Source organism: Cibotium barometz, chromosome 31 (assembly GCF_041138505.1).
Source record: "Cibotium barometz isolate CiBa-2024 chromosome 31, ASM4113850v1, whole genome shotgun sequence".
Taxonomy (NCBI): Eukaryota; Viridiplantae; Streptophyta; class Polypodiopsida; order Cyatheales; family Cibotiaceae; genus Cibotium; species Cibotium barometz.
The window spans coordinates 35,646,202-35,664,903 of NC_141076.1; the positions used below are offsets into that span (position 1 = coordinate 35,646,202).

General features: G+C 44.4%; 2 pseudogenes across 2 annotated transcripts in view; one reads left to right on the forward strand and one right to left on the reverse strand.

Annotated features, from left to right (window-relative positions):
- Positions 1-9,646: 9,646 nt before the first annotated feature.
- Positions 9,647-18,702, forward strand: part of LOC147620801 (polyadenylate-binding protein 2-like) — a 56,538-nt pseudogene continuing 47,482 nt past the window's right edge. The window contains exon 1 of the transcript XR_015269995.1: positions 9,647-9,784. The product of XR_015269995.1 is annotated as a polyadenylate-binding protein 2-like (transcript). The remainder of the gene's footprint in view (positions 9,785-18,702) is intronic.
- LOC147620802 (uncharacterized) lies at positions 11,443-15,280 on the reverse strand (annotated as a pseudogene). Its single transcript, XR_015269993.1, has 4 exons — positions 12,946-15,280; positions 12,467-12,812; positions 12,212-12,373; positions 11,443-12,116 (listed from the first exon to the last, which is right to left on the reverse strand). The product of XR_015269993.1 is annotated as an uncharacterized LOC147620802 (transcript).

The window sequence follows — 18,702 nt, forward strand, 5'->3', positions numbered from 1 at the left end:
TGCAGCCACAATAGCGGATGCATCTACAAATGCAGATTCTGCAAATGTTGTGCAGGATACAGAATGGGCATTTAGCGTGTATTGCCAGTATGACCCATCTGTACATGATGCATGTTTGGCAGTTTCTGTTGACTCTCATGTTTGGTATTTTGACAGTGGTGCTACAAAGCACATTACCTCGCATCGTGATATGTTCACTTCTCTTGAGGCTGTCCCTAATGGGAATACTGTCACATGTGCCAACAATGCTTCTTACCCAATGAAGGGCATTGGTAAAATTATGCTTACTGCTGCAAATGGCAGCGCTTTCACACTTTCAAATGCTTTGTATGTGCCAGGGATAAAGAAGAATCTATTGTCTGTCTCTGCACTTGCTAGACTTGGACTTGTAGTCAAATTTGTGGATGACAGATGTACTGTTCATGATTTGACTTCTGGTGATACGATTATTGTATCTGGCACCTTGTTTCGTGGGCTGTATAGGCTCAATTCTTATGACAAGTGTGTGGAAGATTCAGCAAATGCAGTTTCTGATGAAAAGGCAGTTTCAGATGCAAAACTATGGCATGCTCGTTTTGGTCATCTGAACTTTGCTAGTTTGCAGCGTTTGCAGAAATTTGATATGGTTGCTTCATTGCCCCCTCTTGAGGCACCATTGAAACATGTTTGTGAAGGCTGTATTTTGGGCAAAATGCAGCGTTCTGCGTTTCCAAAGGATGGTTCTGTGCGGGCCACTCGCAAATTGCAGCTTGTACATAGTGATGTATGTGGGCCTATGCAAACTCCGTCATTTGGTAAACACTTGTACTTCGTGACTTTCATTGATGATTACTCAAGGCATGCATGGGTATATCCACTGAAGGCAAAGTCCGAAGTGTTTTTGTGCTTCAAACAGTTTTTCCTTATGGTTGAAAATGTATCCAATTGTACTGTGGGCACCCTCCGTACTGATCGAGGGGGGGAGTACATGTCTAAAGAGTTTGATGCATTTCTGGCTAGTCGTGGGATAAAACACCAATGTACAGTGCCGTATACCCCTCAGCAAAATGGTGTTGCTAAGAGGAAGAACAGGTCACTTATGGAAATGGCACGATGTATGGTCAAGAGCCAAGCTTTGCCACATGCGTTTTGGCTTGAGGCTGTCATGTGTGCTGCATATGTACTCAACAGGTGTCCCACTAAGGCCTTGCAGTCTATTACTCCATACGAAGCTTGGCATGGCAGGAAGCCTTCTATTGGTCACTTGCGTGTCTTTGGTTGCTTGGCCTATGCTTTAGTGCCTGTGCAACAACGCAGAAAATTGGATGATAAGGCTGTCAAATGCATTTTTGTTGGTTACAGTGCTGAGAGCAAGGGTTACAGATTGTATCATCCGCAGTCAAAGCGTATCTTGATTAGTCGAGATGTTGTTTTTGTGGAAGATGCTGTGCAGCCCTTGTTATCATGTACCAAAGAGACAGGTGTGAGCTCACGAGATGTATTTGATACGTTGTTGCCTCTCTTTACAGGTGGGAATTCAAATGTAAGTCCTAATGAGGCAAATATTCAGCCTATGCAGATTTCAAACGACATCATACATCAGCCTATTTCTGATGCAGATTTACAGGATGTAATTCATGAGGATAGGGCTGAAAATGAGCAGGCTAGAGGTATGCCTAAATGGCTGGTGCAAACCTTGCGTGATAGTAAGATTGATGCACCTATGACTAGTCGTACTCGTTCAGGTTTTCAGCATGCCTCTTATGCATCAGATTGTTATGCTTTGGCTGTGTCTAGTATGTGTGAAGAGGAAGAACCTCTTTCATTTGATGAGGCACAAAATTCAGAAAATTGGTTGGCTGCAATGCAAAGTGAATATGATGCTATAATGAAGAATGGTACATGGTCTTTGTGTGATTTGCCTCTTGGTAAAAAGGCCATTGGATGTAAGTGGATTTTTAAATTGAAATGAAAGCCAGATGGTAGTGTTGATCGCTATAAGGCTAGACTTGTTGCAAAGGGTTATGCTCAAGAAAAGGGCATTGATTTTGATGAGACCTTTGCTCCCACTTGTCGTATGACCTTGAAGACTGCAAGCCTATTGCTACTCCAATGGAGACAAGTTTGAAGTTGAGTCTTCATGATGCTGGAGATCACTTTGATGTCACACTCTATCAGACAGCTGTTGGTTGCCTCATTTATGTATGCATTACAAGGCCGGACATTCAGTTTGCAGTCTCACAGGTGAGCAGGTTTATGCATAGCCCAGGGTCTCAGCATTGGAAGGCAGTTAAACGCATCTTTCGCTACTTGAGTGACACCATACATCTTGGGTTGTTTTATCCCAAGGGGGGATCGTTGCCGCCAGATTTACATGCTTTTTCGGACTCAGATTGGGCTGGTTGCTATGACACAAGAGTGTCCACAAGTGGTTTTTGTTTTATGCTCGGTAGCTCATGCATATCTTGGTTGAGCAAGAAGCAACCTACTGTGGCCACTTCTAGTTGTGAAGCTGAGTACAGGGTAGCTTTCACAGCTACGGTTGAGTGTGTGTGGCTCAGACGGCTTATGGCTGACTTGGGTGTTGGACAGGAGTCTGCCACCTCTATCTTCACTGACAGTCAAAGCGCATTGGCAGTTGCGAGAAACCCAGTTTTTCAAGCTCGCACAAAGCACATTGAGGTGCATTATCACTATGTCAGGAAGAGACTCTCAGCAGGAGAGATCAGCTTGGCCTATGTGCTAACACAGGACAACCTCGCCGATCTTTTCACAAAGGCACTTCCTCGTGAGAAGTTCGAAGCTTTCCGCAAAGCTTTGGGCTTGCTCCCCTTTGTGGATTCACCTTAGGGAAAAGTAATAGAACACAACTATCGTAGGGCACTTACCAATGCTTCAAACTTGTGTCCCTTGAGGTCTCCAAGCTCGATCTTCACATGTGCATCTGTTATGGGCTTCCACACCTCCAAGAGGGAACTCAATGCATTCACCTTAGGGAAGAGCAATAGAACACAACTGTCGTAGGGCACTTATTACCAATGCTTCGAACTTGTGTCCCTTGAGGTCTCCAAGCTCGATCTTCACATGTGCATCTGTTATGGGCTTCTACACCTCCAAGAGGGAACTCAATGCATCCACCTTAGGGAAGAGCAATAGAACACAACTATCGTAGGGCACTTACCAATGCTTCGAACTTGTGTCCCTTGAGGTCTCCAAGCTCACTTGAGAAGCTCCAATCCTCCCAACTCCACCTCTACGCTGTCACCACCGTAGAGTCGGTCACACCACCACATAAGATAATCACTCTCTCTCACTCCTCAATACAAGCATGCAACATACAAGTATAAAGAAGGCACAAGTGCTAGAATGCTCTCTCTCAATCTCTCTCTCAAAGACAAAAGCAAGAGCTCTCAATAGCACAAAGGGGGATTGTGTCCATTCATTATGAGAAAATGCCTTATATATAATTGGCCCTTATTCACACTTGGGCACCCAAAACTTACTTAACTAAGGCCTTAGGTGGCCAATATCTCATAATGTACAACTTTTTAGTGGCTTTGCATGACACTTATTAATGTCCTCAAATGGAGGAGCATATTTGTTGATCCAAAATGAGATTAACATCCCCCTCTACCGGATGTAGGTTCTGTTCTCAGAACCTGTTATCAAGGTTGAAAGACATGGTCGCCAAACTCATGACGATAGAAGTTACGGCACGACTGAAGCTTTTTCAGGGTTTTTCTAAATGCAGCGTGTAATCTCTAGAGCCCAGTGTCGACCATGTCTTCGAATGTGACATGCATATAGGTTGGTAGACACCTTAGGCGATGATAATACAACATCATGCTTCTGTCACTTGGTCCTTGATTCATGTCGAACTGATCAGCACCATATCCATCATATCTTTCCTTGGGTTTATCTATCAAGACCACGAGCAGTTTTAGGAACCGAACACGCCACAATTGCCGAGTCCGAGATACGGCACCATGCCCGTATCCAATTCATCATCTGCTTTCTTTGCTCTCCTATATCTGTAAATGTTGCAGGCATGAAGATTGGGATGTTATAACAAACATGTGAATCCCGTTGCTTCTTGAAACTCCAAAGGTGTCCATCTTCTCTTCAGTGGCATGTACAAGGGAGCTACTCTTTGAGTTGGTGGCACACACATATATTCATGGGTATATTCTAGGATTGTGAGGTACTCTTTTCTCCAATCAGGCTGTATTTTGAAATCCTCCGGCTTGGGGTTGGCATCATCTGTGATAATTGCTATATAACCCCCTCTTATGTGGACTGGATGAGCCTTCCTCCACCTGCGGAAGCAGTAAACTGATCATAAATGTCACAATTCTTATTTCCAACAGATAAGCCAATTATGGATTTGCTAGCTTTGTGTGCCGTGCCACGTTGGACCATAAAGTGCCCTCTCTAGCGAAAGGCAGTAGCTCTTCTAATTTTGGTCTAGGTGCTCGGAGAGGGTACGGTACATAGGGTTGCTTTGTTGGTGTGACATCTGAGTATGTTTCTGGTAGAATCCGCCGAGTTGGTTCAAAGGGTGTTATTTGCATTTACACCTTGAACATGAGTTTTGGTTTGAGTAGCGGATTTCTCGATCTTATGAAACCTTCGTACTCTGCAGAGCAGACAAGGACTCAAGAAAAGAATCATCAGTAAATGGTTCAATTGTGTCTTGTGGTAGAGTGTGACGTACCTCCTGAGTTGGCCGTGGTAGAGACGGGTCAGGTGCCTGTAGCTCCTCGGGGGTGAGAGTGTTAGTGGGAAATTCTAAGGGTTGAGAAGGGAGAGTAGAAAAAATACAATCTGCTTGAGATTTATCAGTAGGCGGAGCATTTGGATATGGATTAAATAATTTACGGTGACATTAGAATATACGGGGTAAGTAGGGTTACATGATGAACTTGATGTTTCTTCTTGACCATGGCCTGAACTTGGGGGTGGGTGGCTAGGTTTGTGGAGCTTCATAAAGTTTTGTAGCTCAGTTATATCCTCTGAATTTATGTTGGGATACTCAATATGTGTTTATATCAAAAGTATAAAGGACGTTGGTTAACATGGCTTCTAGATGTTTGTAGGTATTATGATATAGTTTTAGAGTACCAAAAGGATGACATAAAAAGGATTCACATAGATTTACGTGCTAGTGAGTATTATATACCTCTAGCCACCCATGGCTTATGATCCATTCATAACTTCGGGCTACAACCTTGTAGTTGGCCGGTGTGTCAGGAATATCATCTAGAACAAACAAGGCTAGTACATTGAGAAAAAGGTCAGTCCATAGACTGGTGGGGGGCATGTGCCACGCCTTGTTGGTTTCTTTGTCTTTTTCTTCTCTTAAAAAAAAAGAGGTGTCAAGGTTACTTTTGATGGGAAGTGTGTTAGTGGTGTGAGAAATTGAGGGGATCTTAATGTGATGTGACACACGACAGGGTCCAAATTCTTGTGATTTGGTTAAACACTGTGAAAGTGCAGGTCGTGAAAGTTAGTTCCGTGAATTGGGGTAACTTCGTGAAATGGAATTCTGTGAAAGTTAGTTTCCTGAAATGGGGCAATTCCATGAAAGTTAGTTTCATGAAATAGGGTAATTGCATGAAGGTTAGTTTCATGAAACGAGGTAATTCCATGAAATGGAATTCCGTGAAGGTTAGTTTCGTGAAACGGGGCAATTCCGTGAAAGTTAGTTTCGTGAAATGGAATTCCGTGAAAGTTAGTTTCATGAAATGGGGTAATTCCTTGAAATTTAGTTTTGTGAAATGGGGTAATTCTGTGAAATGAAATTCCGTGAAAGTTAGTTTCGTGAAATGGGGTGATTCCGTGAAATGGAATTCCGTGAGATGGGAAAGCCTGTGAAATTGCAGGAGTAATCCCGTGAGATGGGAAAACCCATGAAATTGCAGGTTTTTGGCTTTGAGCTGTGAACTAGTGAAGTTTCGTGTTTGATTAATCTGATTTCATGAATGCATGATGTTATTGAACTGCAGAATGTGGGGTTTGTGCAATGATGATAACGACAGACATTGTTGACAAGGGCAATCAATGATTTCAAATCTTGTAATTTTATGTTTACGAAGAAAACATTTAAAAACATGAAAAGAAAGAAAACGCAAGGGGAAGGCACAAGCTCCCACCTCAAACCCGTATGTGTCGACTTTGCACTTAATGAAGTAAGGAGGAAAGCGATGAGAGAAAGGCTCGATGCTTGCGTTGTGCACATGATGAATCGACGAATGCAAAATGACGAAAAAGGAAGGAATTTTGATTTTATGGTGCAGCCGTCAGACTGAGCGGTTGCCTTACTGAATAATTCCACGTGTCTTCCTACAATTGGTCAAGAAAAAGTAACCGTTTCATGGCGTGAAGCCTTTTGGACCAGTTCACGGTGTGAAGCTTTTAAGACCAGTTCATGGTATGAACTGCTTAGAATGTTTCACGACGTGAACCTTTTTGGACCATGTGTGTGCACGATTGATACCCTATATTTCTCTTCATGCTCAGTCACTCAACCATGCATTCAAAGATTGGATGAAGAGAATGATACCCACTTTTACCTTGTATCCATTTTTTGAGTAATGGATACCTTCATCTTTTTATTGCCATGGAAACCAAGGTGGTACTTTGGCACTTCTGGGCAGGTGTTGTTGCAGGCGTTTTAACTTTGTGTGAGAGTGCTTGATTCTTCCCTCCACCCAACTGAATAGTGTTTCTACTGAGTCATGTGGATTGGGGCTTGTAAAAGTGTACTTGTTGCACCTTCTTTTTTTCAATGTCCTTGTCTAGCTCCTTGATCAAGGTGGTTACAAGTATTGGTTTTGTTATATTTAAACCATCCTGTTGGGTTGGCTCTTTCCTCTACATTAGTGTTTGTGCACTCCTAGCATTGGTTTTAGTTGGGAGTTGGTTCTGAATGCCTTTACTGCCCTTTCCTTTATATTTGGAGGTATTTGCAATAGTGCCACTGGGTGGAGTTTGGGCACCCATACTATTGTATTGCCCTGGTAACAACCTTGTGCCATTAGCAAGTCCTTTCGAACCCATTGCTTATGAAGGCTTTGTGGAGTGCTGTTTTGTTTGGAGTACCGCCAATTTACCTGTGAAGACCATTTCTGTCCCTTGTCTTGTCTTTGAACCTTTCTTGTTGATTCCTTATTAACACATTTTGCATCCTTGTAGAGCTGGTTTCCTATGTATGTCCTTGCAAGTCTTTGAGGTAAGTTATTAGGTTCAACTACACTCATGCGCTCACATTGTCATGTCTCATGTCTATTATAGCTCGTGTGTCATGTCTCACATTTGTTGCAACTCAACTCTCAGGTCTCATGTCAGTGGGGGTGAATTGATTCTATGCTACTAATTTTAATAATGCATTAAAAATATAAAATGCATTGACAAAAATTCAACTTTCTCACTCTAATCCACACTAAATGGAGCTTGTGCCTTTTGTTTTCAGAGTGTTATCTCTGAAGACATGCTAAATGGAGCTTGTAGTTTATGTTTTTATAATGTTATCTCTCCTACAAATGCTACATTATTTCTTAATTTAATGCAACAAAATTAAAGCCTTATGGGCTTCAAAAACATGCAAATCACTAAAGAAATAAGGGTTTTCCCCTTCCAAGTATGAAAATAGAATGACTTAATGAGAAAAAGCTTCAAAACAAAATCAAAACAACATATCCAAAGCTCAAAAACTATATGCTTTTCAGAGTGTGACCTCCTAATCAACATCAAGTAAAGTGATCGCAATAGCTTAGAATGGATGGAAAAAGTAGCTAAGCCCTAGGCTAGTCATCATTGATGGTACCACATATGTTCAAGTCAAGAGCTTACCTTAGCCTTTGTGTTGCAACAAGTGTCATTTGGTACTTTACCGTAGAGCCACAAATCCAACTTTCCTTGTGGGTGCACTAGCCAGTTCATCACGTCCTCACTCCATTGTCAAACCAAAATGCTTCCATGGCTATAAAGTCCATCGCCAACTTACAAAAGATGGGCTTCTATTACCCTTGGGGTAAAATGGCAATTACCTTGAGAGGATGAAACCATGTTAACCTACGAAGTACACGCAGCCATGCCTAGATCCATGAAATTCTACACATAGCTAATGGTAGCCTTCTGCATGTTAGGCACCTCGAGCAGGTGAAACCATGTTAATCTGTGGAGTGGTTACACACGTAGCCATGTTAACACACGTAGCCATGCCTAGATCCATGAAATTCTACACATAGTAATGGCAGCTTTTTTTGGGCACACTTTATGTTAACTCTCCTTTAACCAATCTAGTGCACACTTGCACTCAAGATACATATACCCATGTTAACACACATAGCCATGCCTAGATCCATGAAATTCTACACATAGCTGATGGCAGCCTTCCGCATGTCATGTTTTTTGACACACTTTATGTTAACTTTCCTTCAACCAATCTAGTGCACACTTGCACTCAAGATAGATAGCACTGTCTACTACTTATGTAATCGAAAGAGTGTTAAACATTGTGAAGAAAACGATGACAATGGTCATTTCACCTTTTTATAGCCTTCCACAAAGTTTCAATTGATAGCACTGTCTACTACTTATGTAATCGAAAGAGTGCTAAACATTATGAAGAAAATGATGACAATGGTTGTTTCACCTTTTTATAGCCTTCTGCAAAGTTTTAATTGATTTGGCAGTTCAATGGCTAAGTTTATTGCCTTGTGGTCAAAGGGAGACTGGGTTCAAGCTAGCAAGAGAGCCCAATAGTGTGTATGCTAATGGATGGAGCCAAAGATGGTGTGTGGATGAGTAGGTTCTCACTTGGGTGTGTATGCATAAGACATACACAAGGGGGCTAATAATTGGACCCAAAGATCGTGTGTGGGGCAAGTTGGGTGCCTGTGTTATTAGTGTACATAGGAGGGGGTGGAAACATGCCTTGTTAGTGTGTGAGTTATTCTTTTTGCATGTTGGCTATTTTGGGTCTTCTTCTTCTTGGCTCATGCATGAAGCTTGAGGGCCACATGGTAGGGTTTGATCATGATAAGGGTTCAAGCAAGTGGCTTGATAACCCTTCCTTTTCATCCACCTCTGGCAACCCCATCTCCTATAACAACCTTCTCTAGTACACATCATAGCTCTCTCTCTCTCTCTCTCTCTCTCTCATATGTAGGGGCTACATCTAGGTGCACTACGCCTCTCTCTCTTTCTCTCATCGAAACCCTAACAAAATAGGACTCACTCTTTGTTCATTAGAGATCCCTATCATTCTCTCTCTCTCTCAAGTTCCTCCGCGTGTGTGCGTGTGTGTGTTAAGCGCAACCTGTCCTCTCTCTCTCTCTCACCCATGCAACAACTAGGCCATGGCTTTGACACCCTCTCGATTTGTCAAGGCTAGGTGAAGTGAGCAAGGGGGGAGGGGGTGGCGCAAAGCAAGATAAAGAGGCGAAAGGGCCCCGAGGTTGTGAAGCAGGTCACACTTGCATTCTACAAGTAAGGGTGCAAGGGGCACGAGGCAAGAGCTGGTGCCTTAGAGATGGCCAAAGTGGTCAAATGGAGAGGCACACCTTCAATGTGTAACGTGAGAACCTTTCAAAACCTTCGATGTCTATTATGTAAGGTTTTTAATTAATGCGAATAGGAACATCTAAATAATATCCCTAGGGCTCTATATAGAAAAAAGAAAATCAGCAGCAACGTTCCGTGAAGAGGGCCAATACGGACGCGAGAGGAAAGCTCAACGGGGCCCGCTTCGATTAACCCGCAACAGCAGGATAGTCTGATCGAAGCGGCGACACACGTTCAAGTGAGTATATCCATTGGGTTCTGCTAAAACGGTGGTAAAATTAGGGTTTGTTAAAGCTGGGGTTTATCAGGGCTTAGCAGAACAGCTCTTTTTTTGGTACAGAGTAAGTACTTTTATGTGAAGGGGTGAAATTCGGGTTAATTTTTTTTTTTCAGAGTACTCAGGATTCACTAGAGCGGATGTAGTAATGGTAAAGGTGGCAGTTTCGGGCTGTGTGCATGAATTGTCTGTGTGTACTACACACATATGTATGTGTTTACAATTTTTACACGCGTGTGTGTGCGTGCACATGAGAGAGAGAGATGATGATGATGATGATGATACTGACGACAATGGTAGTACTTTTTTGCCCCCTCAAAAAAACCATTCTATCAGCCTAGAAGGCAGAATACAAAACATGCAACAACCGTAAAAGAAACACAGCATGGGCGCTACCTCCATGGCTGGTCGCTCTCGGAGAAAGGCTACATTGCTAATACAGAAGTAGAAAGCCAAAAGGCTACATTGCTAATACAGAAGTAGAAAGCCACACTAGGGGCCTACTCTGAGTGGCGACACCTGCCTCTCGACCACCAATACCTACAAAGAGTGCCATCTCGGAGCCTTTCTACTAGACTGCTACAAAATAAAATGATAGTGAACCGGTGGAGTGCCGCCTGCTAAAACCTCCATCTGCTCCCTAGATGTCGAAGCAACTGAAGCAATGGGTGCCTCTGAGGCTGGGTAGTCTGCCTCTCCATTGGGTCCAAGAAGCTCTCGAGAGATCGCGAGTGGGTAATCGATCGTCAAGTCGAGGCGAATGGGGTCTTCTGGGCCAAAGCGGGAGCCTGCTGAACCTCTTGCTCTGTGTGACTTGAGGAGGGATCAGGATTGGGGGGGGGGGTAGTATGCTGGCAGCTGGAAGGAGGAGGGGGGCTTCTCGTGGTGAACTTTTTGTTGGGCTAACTCCAAGGGAGGGGTTCTGGGCGCCTTGGAGGGTGTGGGCCGCGGGCCCTAGGTGGCCACTGTCAGGGCCAGTGAGTCTGAATCTTGTGGCCGCTCAGGTCTGGGAAGATTTAGAGCCCTCCTCTCAACTATGGAGGCGGCTGAGGGGGGTGTTTGAGCGTATGACCAATTGTTGGAAGGAGCAGCATACAGTAATAGGGAAGCCTATGGCTCCTGCCAAAGGGACTGAACAAGGAGAGAAGCCATGGTGCCAATGGGCTAAGAACACATGTCCCTCTTGAACTAGTATCAGGCTTGGTGCCAAGGTGCCCTTAGCTTGGGTCGAACTCGATCCTGATCTAACCTTGTCCATGAATTCGATATCAGCAACAAGGTTGATGTGTACGTACTGTACGTAATGTACGGTACGTATTTGTACGTTGTTCCGTACAGATAAAATTTTTGTGTACGTAAAAATACGTACCATTGTAAAAAATATCAATCTATATGGCATTTCATATCAAAATAAACATAAAAAGATCCAAATACATTTTAAATTGTGAGAGAGACCTACAAGACAATCTAATAAGGTCTTTGCTAATACGCATTTGATTAGTAATCACAAAACCCTTGCCGCATGTTGTAAAACTTGTTACTTCAGAAATCAAACATCAGATACCAAAACCATTTTTCAATCAGATGACAGAGATCAATCTTCAATCACCAATCACCACTCTTAGAAGTTAGCTCTATATAAACTGATGAATCAGTGTTCACACAACAAAAGTCTCGACTCTCATCCATGTCAAAAGGCTGCAAATGCATCAAAACAAACTGAATACAATGCACATACTACATAGCAAGCTGCAACACTACATCATAGAAATGTCCTCAAAAGGCCCATAAGGGCTAGTCCAGAGTCTAGACTCCACAATGAAACATGATCTAAGAGTCAAAACTCCTCATCAGATGATGATGATGACGATGCACCAGAAGAGAGCAAGTCCCCATCTGTCAAGACATTGCCCTCGTCGTCATACTCAGGCTTTGCCATCACGGGCACATGTGATGATGTGAAAGATGTATCATGAGATCCATGTGCTACATCATCATCTCCTGGCTCACTGTGAGTATGAATGAGAGTGACAGCCTCATTCGCCCGAGTCCGCTGCGTACGAACAGGCAGCTTCCCCCGACGAATGCTCCTCCGTCTAGCGCTCTCTGAATCTGCAGCCTCCTCACGCAAAGGTATCGCCAAAGCCCGTGCGCGTGACCTTGTGACACGACGATCGATGCTCTCCAACTCTCTATGAAGGAGTCGTATAATATCTGCCTACTCGTCTCTGACACGCTGCTCCACGTCGCCCTCAGTAGAGGTTGGCACCATCTTCACATGGGTCGGATCTGCCTGTGGAAAAGCAAAATCCGACAAGTCAGAACCACAAGAAATGACTTATATTGAAATGTGTCAAAAGACGTACGACAGTTAAAACTTAAATATACCTGCTTGGGTGCCCCCAAAGCATGATAATCTCGCACGAGCTTCATGTTAGCTCGGCAATACACTAATCGCTCCAGCTGAGCGGTACTAAGTCGATTGCGGATCTTCGTGTGAACCAAGGAGTAGGCACTCCAATTGCGCTCACAAGCACCAGCAGAACAATCCTACGATCACGAATCACGATACGATTTCGGAGTCAAAACCCTTAATGAATCAAACTTTAAAGATGGATGCAATTGTGAAAGAGTCAAGAGTACCTGCGAGAGGATTCGGAGAGTAAGATGAGTCAGCTTTGGAAGACCTTGTCTTCCATAGCTCTGCCACCACGTGAGAGGAAATTTCGTCGCCTCCTCTCTCAAAACCACCGCTCTAGCAAAGGATGGTCCTAGATTGTTCATAAAACTCACCATCTCTGCATCAACCTCAAGTTGCTCATCCTCGTCGTACATTATGTTGATGTACTGGTCTTTCTGCGTGAGCAGAGTGCTCTCACTAAACAGCTCTGGCTTCTTGTAGAAGGGATGAAGCAATGCAGCCATCCCATGAATGGGACGGCTCATAAATGTCCATCGCCGCTCTACAATAGCCAGGATGTCACCACGGCTACAAATTGACAAGCCAACATTCCAACAGTCATTATATAATATAACTTTAAACATATTGTTCATTGTTGCAATGTGCATATTATTTAATATTAATATAATCAACCAAGAACAATATCCAAGTGTACACTCACTGAGACTCCGTCAATGACGTACAGGTGGCAATATGGCGCTTCATCTCCATGAAGAGATGATAGACCAGTCCAAGAGTAGAGCCCTCCATATCTGTGATTCGGAGGAGGACATGGATAGGCTGCAATGCCACCGTCAAGCTCTGTACCTCTGTCCAAAAGGCCTCGTCAAGCACTTTCCGCTGAATGTATCTAGTGGCCTCTGTCTGTGCATGGTGCATAAACCTCCATTTCGGGTCCACCACAGTCTGTAGTAGTGGGTCCCGCAATCTAACAAGCCTCTGCAAGACCAAGAACATATAAGAAAACTTGGTCTTCGAGGGTCGCACCATATCAAGTGCACTATGGCTCCTGAAGATGGCCAAAGCCTGATGTTTTTTTCGGAAAAATGTAGTAATCTTCATGGCATCTGCAACATTAGGTTGCACCCATGGCAACTTTCCAATATCCTCCATCAGCAGGTCCAAGCAATGTGTAGCACAAGGAGTCCAAGCAATGCGAGGAAACTCTGCCTCGACCAATTCACCCATACGCTTGCAATTTGAAGCATTGTCTGTCACCACTTGGACCACATTCTCTGGCCCAACATCCAAAATTGCCTGTCTGATGTGGTGATAAATAAACTCAGCACTGATGGATTCTCCTGCCTTTCCTGCATACACAGCCCGCAAGAAGTATGTGCCAAGACATGAGGACACCAAAATATTGATAATGTGTCGTCTACGCATATCACTCCAGCCATCAGATATGATGGTGCACCCAAAAGACTGCCATCCTGCCTTGACAGGTACCAATGCCTTGTCTATCAAGGCTTTCTGCTCTTCAAGCATCGTGGTACGCATTTTGTTATACTCCACCCCGGACCACGAGTCTGTGTGGCCAACCTCTGCTATGGCCCTCACCATTCTCTTCCATTGATCAGTCCTCAGTACATTGAAGGAGATGTTGCACTCCACAAGAGTGCTTGCAATCTCCATCTCAGCCACTTTTTGTCTCTCTTTCACCCACGAAAGAGATGACACACGTGAAGGCAAAGTACTCTGTCTCAGCACATGTGCATCATCATCCTCATCACCCTTCTGCATGACACGGGCCCTCTTTCTGCCCCCTGTAGACTGGCTATCCTGTGTGGAAGAATCACCCATCTCCCCCACAAGCACATCATGAAGTGTATCTTGAGTGTGCTGGCTGCCCCTTACCTTCTTTGAACCCTTTGCTGTTGATGAATTCTCAGCAATGAGCTTGTCTCTGATATCCTGCGGCACCTGCTTGCACCCACCACAATTGCCGGTGGTGCCAATACCTGTCAAGTGTATCACGACACGAGAAATTGTGCTCGTGAGCTCGAAGTTGCAATACTTGCACTGCCATCTACGCGTGCCAGAACCAGCTTGGGTCGGCGTATTAATAACACGGATGACATTCGTGTGCTCCTGCCAGTAGGGGTTGCATGGCTTCGGCATATTGGATCCTGGAAGCTCTGTGACACAAACAAAGAGAGAGAGAGAGCTTAGAGCAGAGTACATACTCCAAAGGAAGAAAGAGAGAGAGAGAGAGAGAGGGAGAGCGTAGAGCATACTCCAAAGGAGGAAAGAGAGAGAGAGAGAGAGAGAGAGAGAGAGAGGGAGAGGGACCCCGGACTCGGGAGGGAGTGAGAGAGACGAGATTAATCATGTAGTACATTGGCAGAGAGAGAGAGAGAGGGGGAGAGAGAGAGAGAGAGAGAGTACAGTACGAGACAGAGATGCATCATGAGGGACCAAGGCCATGAGCGAGAGAGCGTGTGAATTACCTAGTTGCAATGTGCACAGTGTGCAGAGACGGAGCGAAACAGAGCACTGTAGGCGAAACAGGCGAAATTCCAAACAAGGCCAAAATCGCACGGTGAAGGTCAAAAAGGGGTTTTTTTTTAAAAATAAACGTACGGATGGATCCGTACGCGTACGGATCCGTACAGTACGTTCCGTACGGTACGGATCGATCCGTACGTATGTACGGATGCAACCCTGATCAGCAATCCGATCATACTATCCCAGAAGGGCTGATTGAAAGAGATCCCCGATCCGACTACGTGCCAATCTATTATCGACAAACTTGTAGACAAGGTGGTGGCCTCCAACGAGGTGGCCGAAGAGGCTAGGAGCTGGAGATCTGCTACCAAAAATGACACTAGGGATGTGATATGCAACGGAAGTCTTTGTATTGGAAGATCCTGTCACACAAATGCTCACACCGTCTTCTGTATCCTGAGTTTCGTGAGTTTAGCAATCCACTTTAATACTTCAAACTTTAAAGAGATGAGAGAGAGATATATGAGAATTGTACACAAGATTGGGTCCCAACTTACCCACTGAAGGGCCCCCTATCCCGATAACGAGATAGTATTTGCTGTATTACCTTAGAGAGAATGACTGTGGACTGTAGATAAGCCAAACGCAAGGTCTCGGAGGATCTGAAGCCTGGTTGAGCTGTACATGGCTGTAGAAACACCTCAATGAACTGATCTGGAGCCTATGCACTCTTCCCAAGGGCATGAGGAAGGGGTTGCACACGTGAGGCTGAGAAAAGAAGGCGGTGGACTGTTCTAAGCTATGTTAGAATGCTGTAAATGCTTATGAATGATAGAATACCTTTACCAGACGACTGGTGTATGCCTGGATGATGCACTGAATGCTGGATACTGATGTAGACTGATGAATCAAGGCTGAAACTGCTGGGAATCTGCAAACGCAGGTCTGTAGGGCTGAATACTGTTGTAGGGCTGATGCTGGACTGAAACGCAGGGCTGGACTGCTGTAGAACTGTAAAGGCAGGGCTGTAGAGAACTACACACAGGCCGGCTGAGAGGTATGCAGAACAACGCAGATATGATTGCTGAGTTGGGCCTGTGGAGGTACTGTATGGCTGCGCCTATGATCTGCAAGGACTGCTGAGCTGCTGAATGTCTACTGGACTGCTGCGTTGATGTACAAGTACTGCTGTACGGGTGATTGAAGCAAAACGCAGGTTCTCAAGGCTGGAGAAGCAAATGAGAAGCTCTAATGGTGTTGGATTAGTCTAGGGCTGAAGGCAAGGGTACTCCTAGGGCTGAGGAGGAAAGCTCTTAGCACACTGAAGACTGAATGAAGAACTAAGCCCTATGCAAGCCTATTTATACTAGATAGGGGTTGGTCAAGTTGGATGGTCATAATTTAATAAACTTTATGTTTATAAATGACATTAAATGCTAAATAAATACCATAAAATATGGGAAAAATACGAGATAAATTCTAGTAAATTCCCTAAGGCTTCTGGGATGTTCTAAATGATGCACAGGCATATGAATGCATATTATGCAAAATGCTGAGTGCTTTCTGATGCAAACCCTAAGGCTTCTACTAACTCTACATGCATGGATGATTCTCTCCAAGTGGGTTAAGGGACTTCACTGATTGACTGACCCGCTAAGGCTGAGGAATGACCTACGTAGCTCGTGCCTGACTTATCCTGGACTGAGGATGTACAATGGGGTCACGGCGTATGACAAATATCATCCTACTGGGTTCTAATAATGTACAAATGTTGCACTGCTGATGATGAACCCGTTTGTCACCATGCACTGAGTGCAGAGTGCATGTGACATTCCCTCTTGCTTAGCTTGGCGGCAGGTTCATGGCTTCCAAGTAGTCCACTAATAACTGGGGATACTCTTGGAAGAACTCCTTGTCTAGCCATACGGCTTCGTGGGTACCTCGATCTCAGAATTTCCTATAGAACTGACATATTCGTCAACTGGAACCATGCTTCCATCGATGAAGAAGGATTTGCTCAGGCTCAATGACTTCTGCTTCGTCTACCACGTCTGGCTGCTGTTCATTTGAAACATCAAACACTCCTGGACCAACATATGGTTTTAGCCAAGAAACATGGAAAACATCATGCATTGTCCAACTGGTAGGCAACTTTAACTTCATGGAGACATCACTTAACTTCTTAACTATTGGAAAAGGGCCAAAACTACATAATGAAAGCTTGGGACAATGTTTGCCCACTTGTTTCAATCTTTGGTTCATGATGCACTGAGAGACCCAATTCCCTTCCTTGAAGTGGATATCTCGTCTAAACCAACATGCCTGTTTGTGAACTGAATAATGGCCAGGCTCAAAATTGAGGGCCAAACTGGGTTGAGTACCAAACTCTGCGGAATTGACATATTGATCTTCTAAGTCTTTTCTAGAGATGTTGAGAATGGTAGACTCCTGACTGGTCTGGATGCTAGTCTTTCTACTAAGAACATCTGCTACTGGGTTATGCTGACCAGGGATGTACTTGATCATTTTGCCAACCTGGTGGAAGAGTGACCTTGTCTAGTGTGCTGAGCACTCCATTGGGCACTTGGCATCCTCGGGAGCCACTTAAGCGCTTGGTGGTCTGTGGTGATTGTGGAAATGTGTCCATAAGGAATAGGTTTCAAATGTTTGAGAACTGACTGCTGTTCTAGCTTGCCCTTGAAAGTCTTGGAAAGACAAGAGGGAAACTTGCTAGGAGGTTCTGCTAACTGTGGGATACTGGGTAGGAGATCATCCTTAAAAATGTCTGAATGAGAAAGGAGATCTGCCAACTGAGGGACTGAAGATGATGAGATAGCGGTTATCGATGAGATAGAAGCTGTCCGAGCATAAATCAATGCTCCTTTTGCTCCCTTGCAGATAGCTCGTCGGGCCTGGAGATGAGAAATCATAGGAATGCCAAGAATGCTCCTATCCCCCCGAATCATGACAGGCTCAGGAAAACCTTTAGAGATAATAAAGGTGTCCTGCCCCCAATTGAGAATAGGTTCATTTTGACGAAACCACTGGATTCCTAAGATCATGTCACATCCCAAAAGAGGAGAGACAATGAAATCTCGCTGGAATGAGGCCTTTTGAACTTGAAAAGAAAACTGCTGTGCCTGTTGAGATATGTGGGTGCGGAGACCCGGTGTAAACCCGTCTACCTCCAAATGATAGGGCACTAAGGTACAGCTCATGTTGGTAGCCAACTAGGGAGAGATGGCGTCCTCAGAACTGCCCATGTCAAAAAGGATGATGAACTGTCGGCCCTTGGCAGAGCCATAAGCTCGGATTAGGCTTTTCTGTGTGGTTGTTGCCTCACTTTCCTGCTTAGCATCAAGTACCACGGATGGCATGGAATGCATAGAAGGTAAGATCTGAACTGCATTGGTGGTAGTAGGTGGGTCTCGAGGAGCGGGGGATACTGCGGCAATTGTGGCAGAAGGCTCTTTGGAGGCTTGCGCCGCTTGCCTTTTTGGAGGCTTGCTCCGCTTGCCTTTTTGGACAATCCTTCTTACCATGCCCAATGGTATAATAGAAAAAAACATCTATTTTCTGACTGATACTGTCTTTGCTCCTCTGGAGGAAGATAATCTCCAGTAATGCCTGCTTGAGCCTTGCTTGCACCGCTTGCCTTTTTGGAGGCTTGCTCCGCTTGCCTTTTTGGACAATCCTTCTTACCATGCCCAATGGTATAACAGAAAAAAACATCGATTTTCTGACTGATACTGTCTTTGCTCCTCTGGAGGAAGATAATCTCCAGTAATGCCTGCTTGAGCCTTTTCCTCAGGGGTTTTCTTAGGCTTGGATTCCTTACCCTGAACTATAGCTAGGATTGTTGTCTGTCTTAGTGTCTTTAGAAGACGAATTACCCTTCCCTTGTTGGAGTTTGGTACTAAACTGTGATGACTGCTTGGGCTTGCCTTCGTTCATCTTCATTTCTTCATTC